A 20552-nucleotide genomic window follows, 5' to 3' on the forward strand; every position below is an offset into this window, starting at 1 on the left:
TGCAACCTCCTGTAGATGGTCTTTTAATATGTGAAAATTAAAACACAGTGATTCTTGTCAAAATATCTCGAGTGTTGAAATGTTCTCCACTTGTGCTCATACCACCTGAAAATTGTGTTGGCATTTTTACTTTCTTTTAAATTCTTACTTTTTTTTTAAAATCAGATTTTATTTCAGCAGTTCAAGTTCAGGAAAAAAAAAAAAAAAAAAAAGGTTTTAAAATTCAATTTATTTCCATTCCATAGGATTTATAAGAGAATGATTGTTAGATCTTCCGAACAGTATAGAGAAATAAATATTTAAATATTGAGTTTGCATAAAATAACATTTGAAAATCAGAAGCAGTTTTCTTTTTCTTTTCATTTTACCTTCTATTCAGCTTTTCTTTATTTTCTAAAAAAATTTGGTGAAGAAAACCATAAAGGAACCAGAAGGAAAATCTCTGAAGAAACTGATGTTTCAGAATCAGTAAGTATTGGTTTTGGTGTTTTTGTTGCTGTTGAACCATACAAGTAGATTGTGTTTTAGTATGGCTTAAGTTCTTGCACAGAAGGCTTATTAGAAGGAGAATTACTGTTTTCTCTAGCCATATGGGGTATATTGTTCCTAGTAAAGAAAGATAACTTCTGATATAAAGTAAATTTAGGGAGATTTGAATGTTGTCCAACAGGCATTCATTCACAACAAGCAGCAAGCCCTGACTTTCTGAATACCAGTGAATCAGTTTTGAACTGTGCCTTTGCAGTTGCAGGAGTTTGTGGAATACGTTACACAAGTCTTGAGGCATTTTTTGAGGTAAAATTTACCAATAAACAAATGAAGGGATTGTGATTAATCTACAAATATGAACAGAATATTCTGTGCAATAGGGCTGGAGTTCATCTCCATTATCTTTATTTGCTAAGATTGGGGTATCTAGTCTGAGCCAGTTACCTAGCACAGTGCTCCTGGGAAAGGGGACATTGTACAATGGCAAGCCAAACATGATATATGAATCACTTTCTTGAAGTGTGTATCTTAACTGATTACAGATGTAGCCAAGATGACTAGCATATAACAAATGTCTAACTTATGGATGGTTCATGAATCCCTCTCCAAGTAATTTATTTTAAATGGGCATATTTCATTTGAACACATTAATCTTTAAAAAATTTGGAGTCTTGAGTCACTCAGAGCTGTTTCCTTACCTTCTTATTATCTCCAAAAGATGCTCATGACTTGTTTCAGCTACTTTCAATACCTAGAAAGGGATAAAAATAGAGCTTTTAAGTTTGCATATTAAGGGAGTATTTTGGACAGAGAGACTGAAGATTGTTTTCTCTGATACAAGAATGGTCCAAACATTTAATTGTCAGAATTAGACTTGGATTGTATATATGCAATATTATTCCTATTTATGTGACTTGGAACTCTTCTTAAATGGATGTAGGATATAATGTATATCTATAGTATACTTGGGGAAAAAAATAGACAGTTGTTAGGCAGTGGAATAGGCTGCCAGGGAAGAGGCATCCCTGGAGGTCTTTAAAAGATATTTCGATTTTAGAGCTTAGTGATGGGGTTTAGTGGAGGACTTGTTAGTGTTAGGTCAGAGGTTGGACTAGATGATCTCAGAGGTCTCTTCCAACCTAGATGATTCTGTGATTCTGTATTGCAGTATCAACTCTTCAGCTGAATGCTTTTCTTTTGCACTTTCTTTTCAGAAAGCAAATTGTCTCAATGGACTGAATGGACTACTTCCTCATAAGGTCATACACATTCAGATAGATGGTTTTACGACATTATTTTGATTATATTTCAGAGACATAAAATCTGTTTTCTATAAAGACGAGTGTATAATTAATGAATTATGTAAAAAGAAAGTGGTTAATGAAGTGTGCATAAATGGCAATACAGCAAGAGAAACTGACTTCACATCTACCCCTTCACCTGCTCGTTTTAACCATTTTGTTGTAACAATCCTGTCAATTCTTGATCTGTTTCCATATAATAATTATACTGAAATTATCTTTCATATCATTCAGGCTTCTTTTCCAGAAGTCTCAGCTGTTCTCAGTCTTTTATGAAGCCAGGTTCTCTTCAGTCCCTGGTCATCTATTGAAGGACTTGGCCAGAACTTTTCCACACTTAGCCAATACAGATTTTTTTTAGGGTGGTGAGTTGCTAAGCTAATCAGTGACCTTAACAGAAAGTCTGAGTCTGATGAGGAGTGTTGTTGGCATTATTCATGTTCTTTATTTATGCATCATCCTCAGAACTCATACTAGAAAATAGTATTTTACATCTTCAAGAGCTACGTATTCAGAATATTAAACTAATAAAGATTTTATTTGCCTGGAAAATACTGAGGATGCTATTGATGCTTCTTACCTTCTATTAAAATTCCTGTTCATTGTAGATGGATGAATTTATTGAGGAACTTAGTAAATATAGTTACACAGTAGATATTCTAAAATACACTTCTGCTTTTTATTTCTATTGTCTTCTCTATTTTTAGATACTTCTATTTCTATAGATCTTTTTACTGAAGTGTTATTTTATATTCAACATTGGCTTTGTTCCATTTTATGTGTACCCCATTTTCTTCTGTGTTCTCCTTCCAAAAGGAATCCATGTTTCCTTTTGCCTTCTTAGTTGTTTCACAAGTAATAAATAGTATTCCTAAGAACATGTATTTCCTTGCATCTCTCAGTATTTAATTTATTCTTATTAGCCAACGTCTCCATCCATTCATAAAGCTTTATATTTTTTTTTTTCTGAAATCTCTTAGTCTCCTATAATATTTATTAGCATACGGAGCAGCATCTGTTCTCTGTTATTAAGGCAGCTTTGGTTCAGGTATTGATACTGTGACCTGCAGTGTTCTGTAGGGCTTTATGCTTGTTTTCAGTCTGTATTGGAGTATTGAGCTTGTTCTTAGTAGTTCGCGAATACCTTACCCCTTAGATATCTCAGTGAAACAAACAGATTAAATCATAAAATACTTCAACAGCATGCTCTTCTTGTTTTTATATATATAGCTTTCTTCAATAGCCTCTGTGTAATTCATCCATTTGGAAATGAAGAGCTATATTTGTGCTATGTATGCTCAGAAAAATTAAAGCAGAACAAAGCTCTCCTAATGGGATATGTATACTTCTGAAATTTTGAGTTCCGTTGTGACAAAGGAGTGCTTATTCCCTTAATAAATATTATCCCATGCAGAGAGGTTTCCCCTTTGAACTCGTGTGAATTGACTAAAGCTTTGTTACAGGTCTCTCTGGAGAACTGACATTCAGGTTGCTGACAGAACCCTATTCTACTCTCTCTTTCTTCTCTCTGGCTTATTCATGAATAATTCAGTGATGTTCTGTGTAAGATAATTTATTTTCTCTTGAGAGGCTTCATTGTACAATTGATTCAAATTATCCACAGGCCCCAGATTATCAATCACAGTACAAACATCTATGCTTGAGGAAAGTTATTACCAGCTAACAGATGAACTTTATGATCTAGAAGTACCAGGCTATTAGGGTACCCTTATTTGTGACTGGCCCTGAGTTCTGCATAGAAACTTCAGTGTCAGTTACATGCATGTCAAGCTGCAATGAATCACGATTCAAGAAAGGAATGCTTAAACTTAAGTACAAATGTAATGATGGTTTAACTGTTGCTAATATAGCTGCATTTCTGTAATTGTGCAGGTCAATACTGGCTTGTTCTTGCAATCACCATATTTTGGTTGTCATTCCACATCCACAGAGACTGTTTCTGGAATCATTTACTTCATTTGAATAAATCTTTTTGCAAAAAAAATCCTTAATTTTGATTATTCTGGGCAGAGGTGGTAATTCATGTTCTTAGTTCCTACACTTGATTGCTTGCTGTTGCATTTTCCTCCTGTGCAATCGATTAAGTTGCGTTTCCTCCACAATGTTTTACAAATGCCCTAGAATTTTGGGGCATGTACTTGAAGCTATCAAGGCAGAGCAATCTGAACCTACATCAAGTGAATCTAAGTTCTTGCTAAACACCCATGTGATGTGGAATCTAGAGATACTGATGGTTTCCACAAGCACCACTGTAATGACTTTCATGCTTCTCTCATCCTTAGTGAACTCTTAGGACTGTCCTGTCCCTTTCCCACTGTGTTCTCTACTGCTGAATTGCTGTACACTTACTCTGGATGATTATGTCCAGTCCCTTCCCACTTGCTTATTCTGTTTCCTTATCCCCACAGACAGATGCCTAAAGACAGAAACTCTCGTCTCTCGAGAGCAGCAGTGTGGAGGAAGATGGCACACCAGTTCTAAATTCAGGTATAAGGTCCCTGATTTGACCATCTTACCACTTGTGACAAACTAGAAATACTAGACATCAGCTTCTCATAAGATTAAATGAAAATCTCCACAAATAAGTCATATTAGATCAACAAAAACTAGTCTGATTGGGTTGTTTCAACATTTCAGTATAAGGTGGAATCCAGACAGTGTTTAACTCACAGAGCTGGTAAATTTGTATGTTTCCCAATATTTCTCATTAGGAAACCTTATTTTAGCATGTTTCTAATTTTGCTAGATTTAATGTTGTTTGTTTGTTTGTTTTCCTTAGAGAGGGATTCTGTGAGCTTTTTGAATCTTGTTTTTATTGCTTAAATTTATGAAAATGCATCAGTTTCTAACCAGTTAAGGAAATGAGGGAAAACGTTTTTCTTCAAGGGTAAATATTTCTATTGACCCTCTCTGGAGAAACCTTGGTGCTGCTGTATTTGGAAGAGGGGTTGAAAATGTGGCAGGAAGCATGTCTTGAGTTTCTTTCCCAGTCCAAAGAGATGTAACATGCATTTGTTAAATATGCAAGTTCTGCATTCTCAGATGTTTTTCAATTTTATTCTTTAAATATCCCATCTGCACTGGACAGTCTTCTGTCCAACCATAAGTGGTTTTATTACTTTTGTTTACCAGTCTGCAGTAACTGCAGAGTACAATTGATACTGACATAGGGACACTGGCTTTCCTGTGCATTCAGTTATTTCAGTTAGTCCAGTGAATGTTCTTTGTAACTCTGTTTTTCATCTGTGTTGATGAAAGTATGAGATATCAATCCATAGTCATAGAAAACTGCAGTAGATAACTGTGTTATGGATCGAAAGGTTTCATCTCTTATTACTTATATCAGTCACTTAGATCACACTACATAACAGTTTTGTTTTTTTTTTTTTTTTTTTTTTCCCTAAAGGTTTGAAAGCAATTTTGCATGCAAATATCTTGGATGTGATAGATTCTGGTGTTATCCTAGGCATTATATAATCCTGTAAACACCTCAGTTCCCCAGAAAGTACTATTCTCCTTTAAAACAATATGTCAGTTTCTTATAAAGTGCCTCAACTTGTTATTCTGTACAGTATGCTTTTTGTCGCAGTGTTACCAAGTTTCTCTTTTGAGAGAAGTGGAGAAAAACAAAATAAAACTTCAGGGAGATGGGAGCCATCTGCCGCTGTTCCAAAGAACACCAAGGGGATTTCATCACTTTTCTGTTTTTCAACCAATGGCAGATTGTGCTAAGTCAGGCACGTAGTAATTTAAGAAATGCCAGTGTTTCTGATTCATAATGCTTTCTAAAAAAAATGACTGGCCCATATTGTTTCAGAAAACATTTTCAGTGATCTATCCAAAGTAAACCGTATGGGCATTTCAGCTGATCAGATAGGAATCAAAAATAAACATTTGGGCAGCACAGTTTAAAAGCAGTTTGCCCAAATTAATACGGAGATAATTATTGACGATTACTAGTGCTGGTCAAGAATGGAATTATATATTTTGAAAAAACTTTTTTTTTTTTTTCCTGCTTTTATCCAAGATGGAAAAATATTAACACAGTTTACAAAATGAAATAAAGCCAGAATCAATCAAAATTTTTCATCTCAATACACAAAAACAATTCTGGTTTGTTTTGAACTTTTTTGATTTTCCAATGATACAGATTTTAATATTCATTATAATATTAATATATTTATACCTAATATATTTTTATATATCCAATGTATTTATATTGGATATTCATTTTTCCATGTTGGAGAAATTAGCTTAGGTGGCTTAGAGTTTCATCACAGGGATTTTGTGATGCCATGCTTCTTTCAAAATTACTTTTTTAGTCTAGCTGTGGTCCACCTAATGCATAAATAAATCAATATTTCTGCCTCTTAGACTTGATACTTTTGTGAAGGTACTATTTATTCTCCATTTAATGATTTCCCTTTAAAAATTGAGAATCTTTCACAACTTTCCATGAATTAGAAGCATGAGGCTAATAGGGTTTTCTGCTTATCTGATGCAGTCCCCTCCTTCCATAGACATAGCATCATGTAATACTGTTATAAACTTTAAAGGGAGCAAAGCTTTTTCTCCTTGCTGTTCCTATGGGAATGCACTCACAGAACTTGCATGTTAAAACATCTCACAGTTTCCGGGCTAAATTTATTGTTTGCCAATTAAGAACCATTTGTTATTATGCTCACATTTTCTTTTAACTCACCTAGCTATCTTACTCTCACATATTGAGCTTTCCTGCAGACATCCAGGATTCTTACCTGGCCTTCCTTTTGCTAGACTGAACAAGCTCTCTGTCCTCTGCCTATGATGCTTCATTTTGGATAATGCCAGCAGCCTTACGCTTCACTTATTTCACTATGAATTCAAACTGAACATGGAAGAGCATAATAGTGGTAGTACACTTATTCACTGCATATACTCAAGATGTTGCAGGTATGTTTGCTTTTGCTGACAATAAAAGCTGCTCTGTATAATTTCTGTAGAAAACAGCTTTTCACTCTTCACTGATTTTAATATTAGCTAGGGGACCTCTTATTGGAATGTTTAACTATAGACTTGTAAAGTAATGAGAGTTCCTCTAGACTGTTTTAAATAGTTGCTTACAAATGTATCTAAAAACAAATGAAAGGCATGGCTGCATAGTAAACATGCACCTGTAAAGTTCGTTTTGCAGTGAGGTGGCAGAACTATAAATAAGGATAGGAATGATTCTGCAATTGGTAATCCAGGCCAGATTCTCAGTGGGTATAAATCATCAGACATTACCAACTTCAGTGGAGCTCTTCTTATTTATTCTTAGTACCTGCCATGCAGTTTATATGCCTGCCAATGCTTGGTGAGAGAAAAGAGAACATAGCTCACTTTCTCATAGGCTCTTCAAGGCTCATGCAATAAAATAATGTATTGTTTTGACATTAAAGTAAAGAGATGAGATTTGGAATACAAAGCAGAGATTGGAGCAGCTGAGTAGGAAGGTGACATTCCAACAAGATAATCTTTTCTGGTGGCTCTGTATTTGCAAATTTTGATATATTATGATCTAAAGTAGATGGTTAAAGTTATCAATGTAGGATGAATTCTTCACTGCCATTGTCAGAGCAGTTATTTATGTGCCAACAAGACGCCATAACACAGAGTATCGATCACAGACTAGAATAGCCGCCAATTCTAGTATTCATTTTTCTGTATTTCATGGAACCACTAATTCTATTCTACTTCCACTTAGCTGAATTTCTGTGTTACTGGTTTAGCAATCTTGTTCTTCAATCTTGTGCTTTACATATGCCATATATTTGAATGAGTATATGCTGCAAACACATTATTCCTATGAAAATCAGTTTGTGATTCTATATAACACATTCAAAGATGAGTTGTTGGATTATAGCACTTTATATAACCTGCAGTATAAATGCATAGCCAGAGCTACTCTATGCCAATTTGATTCTGTATGCTAGTTTCTCTTCAGCGAGCGCATCTTCCTCCTTAGGTTTCCATCCAGCTGACAGGGATGGAACTTCCAATGCTACTTCCTTTCTACTACCTCACTGTGAGACTGAATCCTTCGTTCCTGGGTGGCAGCAGGAACCTTCTGTAAAAAACAGAGATTCTTGTTCTCCAGCAATGAAAAAAAACGTACATAAGCTATGTATATAATTCCATTTTTATCTGGGCATCATAGTTTTAGCAAATCAGACTTTGAAATATCATCAGAAGGGAAAAAAAAAGTCAAAATCTAGCTCTCATAATCATTTTTTCAGTTCTCAATTAAAATTAGCATTTGCCTTTCCCTCGTGAAGCTCTTTTGTATTTATTCAATTTATTCTTGGGAATTTGATATCATTGCTGATCTTACAAAAAAAAAAAAAAAAAAAAAAAAACCTTCCTAAAAAGTAATTGAATCTATTGTTTTTGTTTTAAGCATTTATTTTTAAATACTTCTATATAAATACTTTGTTTTAAGATTTATTTTTACAGGATTCACAGTCTCAATGTGCAAGTATATCTTTGCACTGAAAAAAAAAAGCAGATGGTGTTTACTATACACTTTTAGGCAATATAAGACAAAAAGCCTGAACTAGAGATACTTTGAAATGAAATCTTCTGTGTGCATACGTCAGTTACACAGGATTCCAAGATCTGAACTTCATGTGGTCTTTATGCCCAGCTATTCCTGAGCCTCAGCAATTATGGCCAAGCAATACATGACTATGCAGTCATGTGGAAAACAGGTTCTTACGTCTGTTAAAAGAAGGGAAAGGCATGCGTAGAACTACCTCAGAATAGTAATTGAGATAATAACATGTAAAAGTTTATCTGATTAAGGGCTACTGGAAGACTCAGGTGGGCTTCCACTTTTAATCAAATCCAAGGAAATGAGTTGATCACTTCCTGAAAAGGTTAATCACCCAAGTCATTCGTACTTCCTTCCCGTCAAGGGGGAAACACAAACATTAATAATTTATTCTGTTAAATACTTGTTCGGTATCATTTAAATCCCTTCAACTTACTGTGCCTATGAAAAGTACTCCATCAGCAGCACTGGTGAGTAAATGCTGCTTGTTTTTTTTTCACAGGATCAGGTACAATATGGGCCGCTGTAATGTAAGCTTTTGTAAGAACCATAAGGCTAATTCAGAGGAAATCAAATAGGTTCCTAATTAAACATACCAAAATTCACTGAGAGCCTGGGCTATGTTGCTCTTTGAAAGCACTGAAAGTCAGTGTATCCTTTTGTAGATTTTATAGAAGTTGAATAAATAAATAAAAATAAGCTGAAGCAAGTACAGTACTAGAAGTGCCAAAGTGAGATTAAACTATACAATTACCAAATCAGGGTAAGAATATTTTCGTATGTTAATATTGCATTATAAGCAGTGTATGATATTAGTCAAGGCGACAGATTAATATAATCAACGTTGAAACTTTTATGTAGAAGGGCAAGATAGTATTCCATTTACTTTTAAACGAAACTAAAGAATTTGATTAGAAGTTATGTTTCCAGATTATTACCTAATATCTCGAGGCTCAGACAAATGGTCACATTATCCACCTCAACACTTAAAACGTAGAATCTGTCCTTACACTTGCTGTTAGCTCTCAGAAAATTGGAAGGGAAATACACTTTGACTGTTAATATTACAAAACTATAAGATGTGGAAGATGTAAAACAGTAAGTTTTAGGGGAATAATTAGTTACAAATATTGGTGTGGTAAAGGCAAATATGACACAAGAGTGGATAGAGTTAAGGCATTTTCAGGAATGTGGGTGCTTTTATTAAAGCTTAATGTTGGACATGAGGAACTGGAGGATAAGATAACATTGGCACACAAAGTTCAACCTGCAAATGAGAAAATGTGATGCGTAACTGGGATCTATGGCAGAAGAATTATCCATGTACCTCACTTGAAAAATATTTAAAAGCTGGATGTTTCCTGGGCTTTGACTTTTAGTCTTTCCATAGTAGCTGTTAAGCCTGGAGAGCAACAGCTTCTTACAAATTGCTGAAAAAACTTGTTTGCATAATTCTTATTATAGCTTTTAACAAACTTCAAACAAATTGAACGGGCAACATGGCTTAGTATCCAGTCATATGATTCAATCACACCAAAATAAAGTTTATGCTGACATCATCATACAAAAAATCCACTTTAAGCTATTTATTTTTTTTTCCAAATGGTTACATGCCATGAAATTCTCACGTAATCAGAAATGAAAAAGCAGTTCCTTCACAGTCTAGTCAGAAGCCTAGAGTATCACCCTGCTTTTTTATTACAGATGCCAAGTGCCAATACAAGTGCCAAGCTATGCAAAGACTTAGTACAAAGCCAGCTGGCACCGGACGCTTGTTGACCTGCAGACCTGAGCTGGGAACTACAGGAGTCAGATCCAGAAAAATCAAAGTATTCAGTTTTAAAAGAACTTTACTGAAAATGAATCACAAACCAAATGGTGCACTATAAATATTTCAAGAAAGAAATACGTAAGTAGTATAATTTTATGTTCCATTATGAAATAAAAGATACTTACTGCTGGAATCCTAATAAACTGTACGATGTGAAGAAGTACTAAAATGTGGAACAGCCTGTTGGGGCTAAATTATCTTTGTACTTTAGATGCTAGATCAAGGGAATGCATGTCTTCGTGTATCTGTTTTGAAGATGGGTCCCTCTGCAAAAGTGTGAAAGTTCCTGTTATTTATTACATAGTAATAGAATCGTAAAATAGTTTGGGTTGGAAGGGACCTTTAAAGATTAGATTGGGTGTCGGACTATACAGACACTGGCATAAAGGGTGTCCTTTTACAAATATGTTAAGTGGATGCACTAAATTTACCATCCTGTTTCTAAGCAAAGGAGATAGTTGCGCTCTGCAAAAAGATCTATATTCTTCCTGTTTCCTGCTATCTTCACAGTAGGAAAAGTCTTTTTGTTCTGTTCTTATGGCAAGTTACATAACACAGTTTTGGTCAGTGACTAGAGCTCCTAGTTGCTGCTGAAAGTCCATATACTTAATCCTCTTCTTATAAGTTAGCTCCGTAATAAATTGGCTGTATTTTTTTTTTTTTTTTTTTTTGTAGCAAATCAACCTGCATATTTATCACTAACAATGATAATAGTCATAATGATGTCTCAAAAATATTTTCTCTGACCTCCTTGTTGGAGGTCTGAAAGTTGTAGAGTCTTACTAATAGGCAGATTTAGTCAGAAATATATTATTGTCTCTAATTTTCAGCTAAATATATATACATATATATTGAAAATATAATGAACTTTTGCTAGAGAGGTGACTGTTGATATCAAGTGTTAAATTTTTTAATTGCAATAATCAAATGCTTTGGCCTAGAAAAAAAATTAACTCAATAATAAGAGTCCTTAAAACGTATTTACTGAAACACTTATGGATTTATTTTATTTTTTTTTGACAAAAGTACTTTTCAACAGAATTTCAGAATAAAAATGGAATTTTATCTAGTGATAGTGAATGAGCAAGACTTTTAAGGTAATAGAGAACAGAAAAGCAATGCCTTTTCTGGTCATTTTCTTATTTTAAGAGAGTGATTTTAAAAAAATATGGGCTCTCAACAAAAATAATTTTCATTCTTAACAGCTATCTGGAAGAATTAAAAGAAAGCATAGTAAATCTGACCATTTCCCTGTTAATTTTCTTCCACTTCAGAATCTGACTCCATTCAATCACTAAAGTTTTTTAATTGAAGTTATTTGAAAGAAGTGAAAACAACGAAATATTGCAGATAGTGTTGCAGAAGTAGCACAAGATTTTTTCTGGGCAGTGGCTGAAGAAAATTAACTGCGCACATAATTTTATATGCCTGTAGCGGTATTTGAACTTGGTATTTCAGATGCTGTGTAGATAAAACACTACATCACAGCTAGAACAGAATGTTAATAGAAACAAGGTATTTTCTTAAATCTTCCTCCAGACATGTCACCACTGTTCTCTCTGTGTCTGAACAGACAGAGGGAGAGGGAGACTGAGGAGAAAGTGGTCAACAAAATATCTTTCTATTCCTGCCATTCTGTCCTGACTTGACTTACTGTTGCACTTGAACATCAAATAGTCTTATGTCTGTGTATCACATGCTCCGTAGAAATGATACTCTGAAAACAAAACCAGACTGGAGAAAGAAGAGAACATAACTGGAGAAAACTGAAGTAAACAGAACTGGTTTGGGGGAGGAATCTGTTAAACAATATGACATCCAAATAGGGAAGGAAATGTACGAGTTACAAAATGGATGATGAGGGGTGAGTATAGATGTCCTGCAAAAATAATTTGTGGTAACGATGTAGCATTTGTTTGTTAGCATTCTTTGGTTATAATTATATATATATATAATCCGATGATAAAAATTAAGGAATCAGAGAATGAAGGGGATGGGAAAGACCATGAGTCTTTCATAGAGTAACATAGAGTTACTCCCTGTTATGCACCTATCTGCATTTTTAGCTAAACAGTTGTCCAGTAGTCATCCAAGTGTCCCATATTGCTTAGGATGAAACCATTCTATTCTAATTAGAGTGAAAATAATTCTGATTTTTCTTCATGGTCTTTGTTTTAATATATCACTTATATTACTTCCATAGTCATAGTATGTACTTGCTCATATTCATGTGAATTATATTTTTCTCTTTGCTTCATGAATCATAGTTGTATGTGTGGATCATATTAGCCAGTGAGAGCTTGGTAATGAATGAACTGCATGAACCTATGAGGCTTGTGATGAATTTAGAAATCACAGTTCAATTTTATTGCAATATTCATCAGCTATTTTCATTGCATGGGAAAGACAGCAAGGCAGACGGGTATCTGCATTGTTCTTTGTATTCAGTGTTGTAAATTATTATATTACGTAAACTAATTTAAAATTGATTTTACTCTTTGTAGAGCTAAGTGGATAGTAACTCTGGTTTATTAGATAGGTACTTAATACAATTAATGCAATGTCAGTAATTCTACGTGGCCATGATTAAATGTCTTAAAATTTTAATCTCAACCCCACTATAATTAACAGTGGGTACAAGGCTCTCTACTTACTTATTTTTTGTGACAAAATACAGATTGTAGGAAGCACAGTTTAAGATTTTTGTCTTTGTAAATTGTAGCCTCAATTTCTAAAGTGTAAAATCTCTATAAAAATGATACAAATTGGGGTGCTTAGTCAAAGAACTAGGTGAACTGCTAATTTGAAATGCATTCAGACCTCAAGTCTATCCCTCATCATGTGTCTAAATGGAAAAAAAAATAATGTAACACACAGGAAGGAAAGGCAGACATTTTTCAAATGACAGACTTTATTGTGAACCTGTAGAACAATTACTAAACTACTGTTCTTATTAAAAAAAAAAAAAAGACAATTACAAATTTGTTTCCCATTAAAGAAGGATTATATATTTTTATTACTGCTGAATTGAGTACAGCAAAATGTTTTTTTCTGAATCAGTAAGATTCAATATTCGAACTGGTGTGTTCTAAAGTAGTCTCTTTGCTTATGGGAAAAGCAAATGATAGTATCTTCTAAGATAAGAAAGCTCTCTTTTTGTAGGATGAAATAAAATAGCATTTGGCTTTATGATGTATCACAATAATCTCCCTCTTGTGTTTTGGTATTTTTTAAGCATTTGGATTAAAGAAAGTACAATCAAGAAAAGAATGTTTAATCCAAAAGGAAAATGTGATTTGCAGAGAAAGGTCAAATGAAATTTATCAGTCACTTTTTTAATGCAACAGAATGCCTGAGATTTAGAAGAAAATCTTTAAAGATTTACATTTTCTTGAAGAGAGGAGCAAATTAAAACATTATTATAGTACATGAAGCTTTGTATTAGAAGAGGAGCCATTGTTTTCAGTGCCTTGCAAGGCATTACACCACAGTTCACAGTCTATGTAGCCATAAGATGTAATGGTGTAGAGAGGACTGGGCACACCCTGATTTGCCTGGCTTCACTTGATAAGGCAGTCACCCATTCAGTGTGCTATATACTGCTTACATGGGAGTTAATGCATAGGAAGTGGGACAGAAGGAATATATAACTACCTTTTCTGCTCTTACTGCACAAAGCTTTTTCAGAGTGGAAGCACAGAGTATAAGAGCAGCTGTATTTTGGACATACTGCAGTGATGGAAGATGAATTTCACCCTGAGGTTTGCAGTATATTTGAGTGCTGAAGATATCACTGAAACTGTTGTGTGCCATATTTTGCATATCCATGTGTGTGAAATTGTGATTAGGATCCACAGGCTCCTAAGCAACTCAAAGCAGTGTGGTTAGGAATATGATATAAATATGGGTTTGGGCATTGGGGATAGGATTCAGCTCACTCTGACCTAAGGTGATTCACCTTTCCTTAACTTTGATGCTTAAAATGTAGAAGTTTGTGTCTGACCAGTATGTCTAGGTTCCCTTGTCAATAAAATGAATCAGTTCACTCAGTGGAACCACGACAGTTACCAAGCTAAATAGACATACCTGCTTTTACTGTTTGGGATGACAAATAACCTTCTAAATGCTGTTGACTAGAGCCTAGCTGTTGCCCAAATGTAGTTAGGTGAGCTGAAACATTCTTGGAGTCCATATTATGAGCAGTGTGTCAAATTGTGCTACCTCTTCCCCATTTTCTTAGATACTTGAATAAACTGCCTGAGCTGCACTTCATTGAAACAGGGATAGAGTAGTAAACTGTAGCCTTTGAATTCTACAATCATCTTCTGTGAGTCAGCCAAGAATATAAATTACATTGTCTGTGTCTTTTCTTAGCAAAAGACTACCAAAGTTTAGACCTGTGGTCTTTTTCGCAAGAATTCCTTCTGAGTTATAAGGACGTTTTGAGTAACAAGGTACTGCACTCTTGTACAGGGAGATACATGAGACTACTGATAGCCAGTTACTATGAAGAAAAAGGACTATAGAATAATGTAGAACAATGAATTCACTGAGTTCTTTGTATTTTTGCAGATCTAATCAGTTAGGGAACTCTGAATGTGTTGGGCATAAACATATATATATATCTATATGTGGATTAACAGCTTCATCCTGTGTATTCAGGATCCTGCAGAATCTTTTAGACACTAGCTCCACAGGATTATAAAAAGAAGAAAAAGAAAAACTGATGAACTTTTGCGTTATAGAAAGATTGTTCTTGGAAGCTTTCTCAAAGATTTATTTCAAGGGACTGAAGGCAATGTTAGACTGAATTTCCACTGAGTCATGATAACACAATTATAATATTGCTCCTGAAAAAGGGAACCTGAATGGTATCAAGAATTTGCAAAAAGTATTTTTCTGCTTTCCATAAAATAAGCAATTTGACTTGGAGATCTAGCAAAACCTAAGACAGCAGTGATTTGCTGAGCACTGCTCTTTGCACTATCACATTTTCATTTCTGAGCTTTTTTTTTTTTTTTAATGTAAGGGTTTCTACAACCCTATACATTTATTGTTTTGATAGTGATATAATTATGTCAGATCACAAACAAAACAAAACAACAAAAAAACTCATTGTGTTAGCAATACAATACTCTTCAGAATGTGTGTTTAAAGAGAAACTTATATTTAAAAAGAATACATTTATTAGCAACATTTGAACAAGTGGGGCAGTTAAATTACTGACTGTGTTGGAATAATTATTATCTTAATATTTTCTTAGTTTTTTTCTAAATGTTAATGAATTTTGAAATATTTTATTTTCTAGGATATTAATTCACAATTTTCTAGGATATTAATTCATAAGTAATTTACAGCTGCTTTGAATATCAAAAACAGTGACCATTATGTGTCTGTGTTACTTAGTACATACTCTCAGCAGGCTTATTTTAATTAATGTTTAAAACTTTGGAAAAAGATCAGCATAAACTGCTTCTCATGAACTGAACTGCAGGTGCTTTCTATGCTACTTCTCAGGGTTCTGTTGCCTGGTTTTCTCAATGGCAAAAAAAGTTCAGAAAGTGCAATAGATTTCATTCAGCCTGTGCAGTAAGCTTCCTTTGTTTTCTGCCATCCAAGGCATGTGTGGAAGAAAGGGATTGTCTGTAACTGCATTTCCCCGTGGCAGTGAAGTAGTGTTTTGACTCAGAGTTGCTCAGATTAGTTATAACTGTGAATACTTAAGAAGAAAATGTTATCAAGTAACGAGATAACATTCTATTTCTGTAGCAAATCAGCTTTATCTACATCTTCATTAGTGCCAACAATTATGAATAATGAAATCGGAGAACTGTGTGAATATTTTCATTGGACAATTACAGCTCTTTAATTAAGGTGGTAAGGGATGTTGAGGAGAGACAACCCCAACCCAACATTGCCTAGCAGAATGATTTTCAGGTCTGAAGCAGCCTCAGAAGAGAGCTCCGCACAGGAAATGCCTAGAAACATGAAACTATCACAGAACTTTGCTGGTGTTTCAAACACGTTTGAACAACAATGAACACTGCAGTCAAACACCAAACATTCACAGTTGGTGCCCTGTAGTAACTCATAGAATAGAATTCTACCAACTTTTCTACTCTTTCGTTGATGAATACATAAGAGTAGGAGTCAGAAAGTTTTAGTTATGGAACACACCTGTGCAAGTAGCTTGTCACAATTTGCAAAATCGAACAAAATACTATGCTTACAACACATGGTCAGAGCCTCAGACTAACTCATTCAGTTAACTAAATCATTCAGTTTTCACTCAAACTCAGCAACTACAGTCTGACTCCCTTGAAAACTCCCTAACTCATAGGATACCTACGTGACCCTAAAGTGCAAGTATGTTCTGTAGGTTTAGCTCCATCATTGCTACCCAATTTTCTAACAGAAATTAGAAATTTCAGAGAAAATGCAACGAGATTAATTCTGTTGGAAGCTTTTTACTGGAAGCTCCTTCACTGACCTACCAAGGATAAGTCTGCATCACAAAGCACGTCTTCTTCTGACAGTAACTTTATGCAAGTGTTCAGCCCAGAATTCTGAACACCATTAAAGACCTTCCCAAAAGACTTTTGTTATACAGAGTAGTTGGATGATGAAGAGGACACAGTGTGGTTCTAAATATTTTATTTCGGATTCTTTCCTTATATGTACAGTCCCAACTACTATATTTGTCTTAGATGGAAAAACTAATGTTAATTACTGGAAGGAGTAGAAATCGATATCTGCCAGTTTATTCTTCTATTAAAGGATTACCCAACTGCTGTGCAAGTTATTTAGAGGCAGCACTATGAGGAGTCTGACCTGAATTAATTCACATAAGAACAGGTCTTAACTAAATTATGACAGAACAGTATGAGGAATAAGTGAGAGAGAAGATGACAGAGCTGAAAATAATCATGTTTACTGCAGTGTGATGAGCAGCTTTAGACAAGTAAAATATCGTGTACTGAAAAGCAATAATAAAGGTAGAATTCTTAGGAGAATCACAGAACCACAGAGTGGTTGAGGCTGAAGGGGACCTCTGGAGGTCCTCTGGTCAAACTCCCAGCTCAAGAAGGGACACCTACAGCAGGTTGCTCAGGCACGTGTCCGGCTAGCTTTTGAAGATGTCCGTGGAGGGAGATCTTAAAAACCTCTCTGGGCAACCTGTTCCAGTGCTCCATCAGCTACACAGTAAAGAAGTGATTCCTGATGGTTAGATGGAACCTCTTGTGGTCTAGTTGGTGCCCACTGCCTCTTGTCCTGGCACTGGGCACCACTGAGAAGAGCCTGGCTCCATCCTCTTTGCACCCTGCCTTCAACTATTTGTATGCCTTGATAAGACCCCCTATGTCCCTAATCTCCTCCAGGCTGAACAGTCCCAGCTCTCTCAGCCACTCTTCACAGGAGAGGTGCTCTAGACCCTTGCTCACCTTACTGATGAAACTGCTATGGAGTTTGAAGCTGTGTATTTACTTAGTTGTTTTCTATTTTTTGCCTTTAGAAATATTTGCTGTCAGAATAAAAATACCACTCCCACCCTCCAAGATCTCAAATTGCTTTTGAGAAAAAATCCGAAATAACTTCATTGAATAACTGAATTAAAACATGGTTAATGGCAGTATTTCACATTTACTACCTCCTTTAAAGTAGTTCCTAGGCATATCAACGAGATCAACTTCTAATTGTAATGAAAAGAGTATTGAGGTCAGGCCATCATGGGTCAAATACCAGTGGGAGATTGCTGGGAGATGGTTTTCTGCTTGTGCCTGATGAACTAATAAAGTAGTATCAGGTCTTTGCTGCAACACATAGCCAGAAAAGATTACTTCTATTGAAGTTCCACACCACCTCATCAACTTTCCCAGTTCAGCATAAAGGTAGCTTGAATACCTAATTTATGACCGTGGAAGTCATTTAGATCAAAACACCGAGCTTGTAGGTGTTTATGTCCTTCACTGGATGTAGAAATCTGTATTTCCCATCTGAGAATTGTTCTAGTCATAAATACAATTTCATGCACAATGTTGGAACTGAGTAACTGACAAACATTACTTTTAGTTTTTGTAGCCTGAATATCTTTATGTGATACTTCATGCTTCACAGATTTAGCATTAATATTAGTTCCCTAATATCACTGAATTCAATGGGGCTGTGCGTTATATAATATAATTCTTAGTGGGAAAAATATTGATATAATCTAACTCTCAATGACAGAGCTAATGACCTTGGGAGGACCTTCACAATGACAGAATAAATCACACTGTGGGGCATCAATAGCCTCAGGTAGAAAACAATGTGGAAGGACCTGAGATAGCACCTACTCCACCCCACTGCCCTCAGGCAGTATCAGCTATAGTTAACAATTCCTGTGAGATGCATGCCTGACCTAGTGATGGACAAGTTCAGTGAAATAGCGTAGGTGTTCTGTTGATTAGTACTCACATAGCATAAACTAGAATTGTCAAAATACACTGAGACCAAACTGTCAGCCTCCACCTGAGATCAGTAGTAATGCACCTTTGATGGGATGGGAGTTTGATCTGCTCTGTTAGGTGTTTCTCTTTCTCAATTAGCTGACAGCCAGATACAATCTCTATATTCTTCTGTTAAGTCTACTGTCTTCACTGTTTGTCTGTCAGCTCCATACATTTTGCTAAAAGTGTCCCAGTGCAGCAGTTGTGTGCTGTTTTGAAATCCACTATTGCTGGCACTGTTTGTACAGTTCTGACAGCCTTTTCTTGCACGTGAACTATGGTGAAATTCAATTTTCTGCTGTTACTGGAGAAGTATTGGGAAAAAGTAGATGGTAACGTGGGATACACTGACTCCCTTTGTCAGCTTCTTAGAGCACTGGCACTGCAATTCCATAACTTAAATCTTCCTTTTCTTAAATTTATGGTGAATGTACCAGAGGCCTAAAGGTTCACAGTTCTGTTTTTCCATATATTCAGATGCTATAAATAGACCAAAAATGAGCTTAGCATTCTCTTCATTTAACATACACACATAACTTACACTCGGTAATCATGGCAGCTGGTTGAATTTTCAGTTTTCCAGTATAGATTGGATATTGACCGGGAGGAGAATAAGAATGCTTAATTACTCATTTTTTTTTGAGACAAACAATGGAACATTCCTTTTATCATCACTTGTCTGCTCTAAAGTTTCTACTGAGAGATCTTCATTGGTGGAAAAGCAATTTATGGGATCCAAAAAATAATGCTTTTGTCCTCATAATGAAAATTTTCCTGTGAATTCAATGTGATTTTCTACACAGCTAAAACAATGAATTTGAGTAAGCACCAAATTCCACAATCAAATTGTATCACAAACATGTTGAATGAGTACAGGAGAAATGGGTATATTTATATCTGCTTAGTTCCTGTATGTGCACATTTGTGTAGGAGGGAAGGAGTAAGAAAATTTTCCCAGTCATACTAAATATTCTACTGTCTACTTAGAAATATTTGTTTTTGTTGCCTGTTAAATTCTTCTTCCTTGATGTAACATGTATCAGTATTGACACCCAGTGGCCAGAGACTTACCTCATGTTAATTCACTAATATGGATTCAACTCACTTTCTGCATCTTAACATATTAGGACTCTGAACTTAAGTTAGTATCTATATATTCATGCTCACACACATACAGGCATGCAGGTCTAGGCAGAGAGAAGGAGATTAGCCACTTCAGATAAGAGTATTAATGATTCGAGATATTTTCAGTAACACAAAATGGCATTTGGATGTCCATCTTCTTTTAACATTCAACAGGAATTAGCCCCGGGGCTGACATTAATGTTAGTGAAAATCTTCTCTTATATACTGTCCTTGTCTGGTTGCAATAAGTAAAGAAACGTTCCTGCCAGTCAATCAAGACTATTTCTTGCTAGAACTAAAAACTCCATAAGAATGACAAGTTTCATGTCCAAAGAAAAAAAAGTATATTTATCCCGTTATTTTACACAATTCTCATGTTAGCATATATAGGGTTCGTGTTTAATATGATCAATGATCTCCTAATATTTTCATTCTCTAAACCAATATTACTGAGCAAAAACTGTAAATAGGTATGTTTGTAAGAATTGGGGCAGTGCTTTAGAATACAGGAAGAATTTAAAGACCAAGGGCACCAGCACTTTGCATAGATGTGATACAAGTCATCAGGAGGTGGAAGAGAAGAAGGTCTCATCTTCCCTTTGTGAGAACGCTGGAACATGAGCAAGGGTTGTGACTGCTGCAATGACAAGATAAGAGGTTCTGGTCATTTTGGGGAAAACATATTTTTTGTTACCCTAAGTTTTGAGCAGGATTGTATAGTTTTCTTG

The 20552-nt window shown here is 35.2% G+C and overlaps 1 long non-coding RNA gene across 1 annotated transcript in view; it reads left to right on the forward strand.

Moving 5' to 3' along the window:
• LOC118171039 overlaps positions 1 to 19441 on the forward strand; it is a 78672-nt gene extending 59231 nt beyond the window's left edge. Inside the window, exons 3-6 of the long non-coding RNA XR_004753015.1 lie at positions 4220 to 4298; positions 11921 to 12077; positions 13892 to 13974; positions 19390 to 19441. This is a non-coding gene — a long non-coding RNA (uncharacterized LOC118171039). The remainder of the gene's footprint in view (positions 1 to 4219; positions 4299 to 11920; positions 12078 to 13891; positions 13975 to 19389) is intronic.
• Positions 19442 to 20552: the final 1111 nt, after the last annotated feature.

This window comes from Oxyura jamaicensis, chromosome 8 (genome assembly GCF_011077185.1).
Source record: "Oxyura jamaicensis isolate SHBP4307 breed ruddy duck chromosome 8, BPBGC_Ojam_1.0, whole genome shotgun sequence".
NCBI classification, from domain to species: Eukaryota; Metazoa; Chordata; class Aves; order Anseriformes; family Anatidae; genus Oxyura; species Oxyura jamaicensis.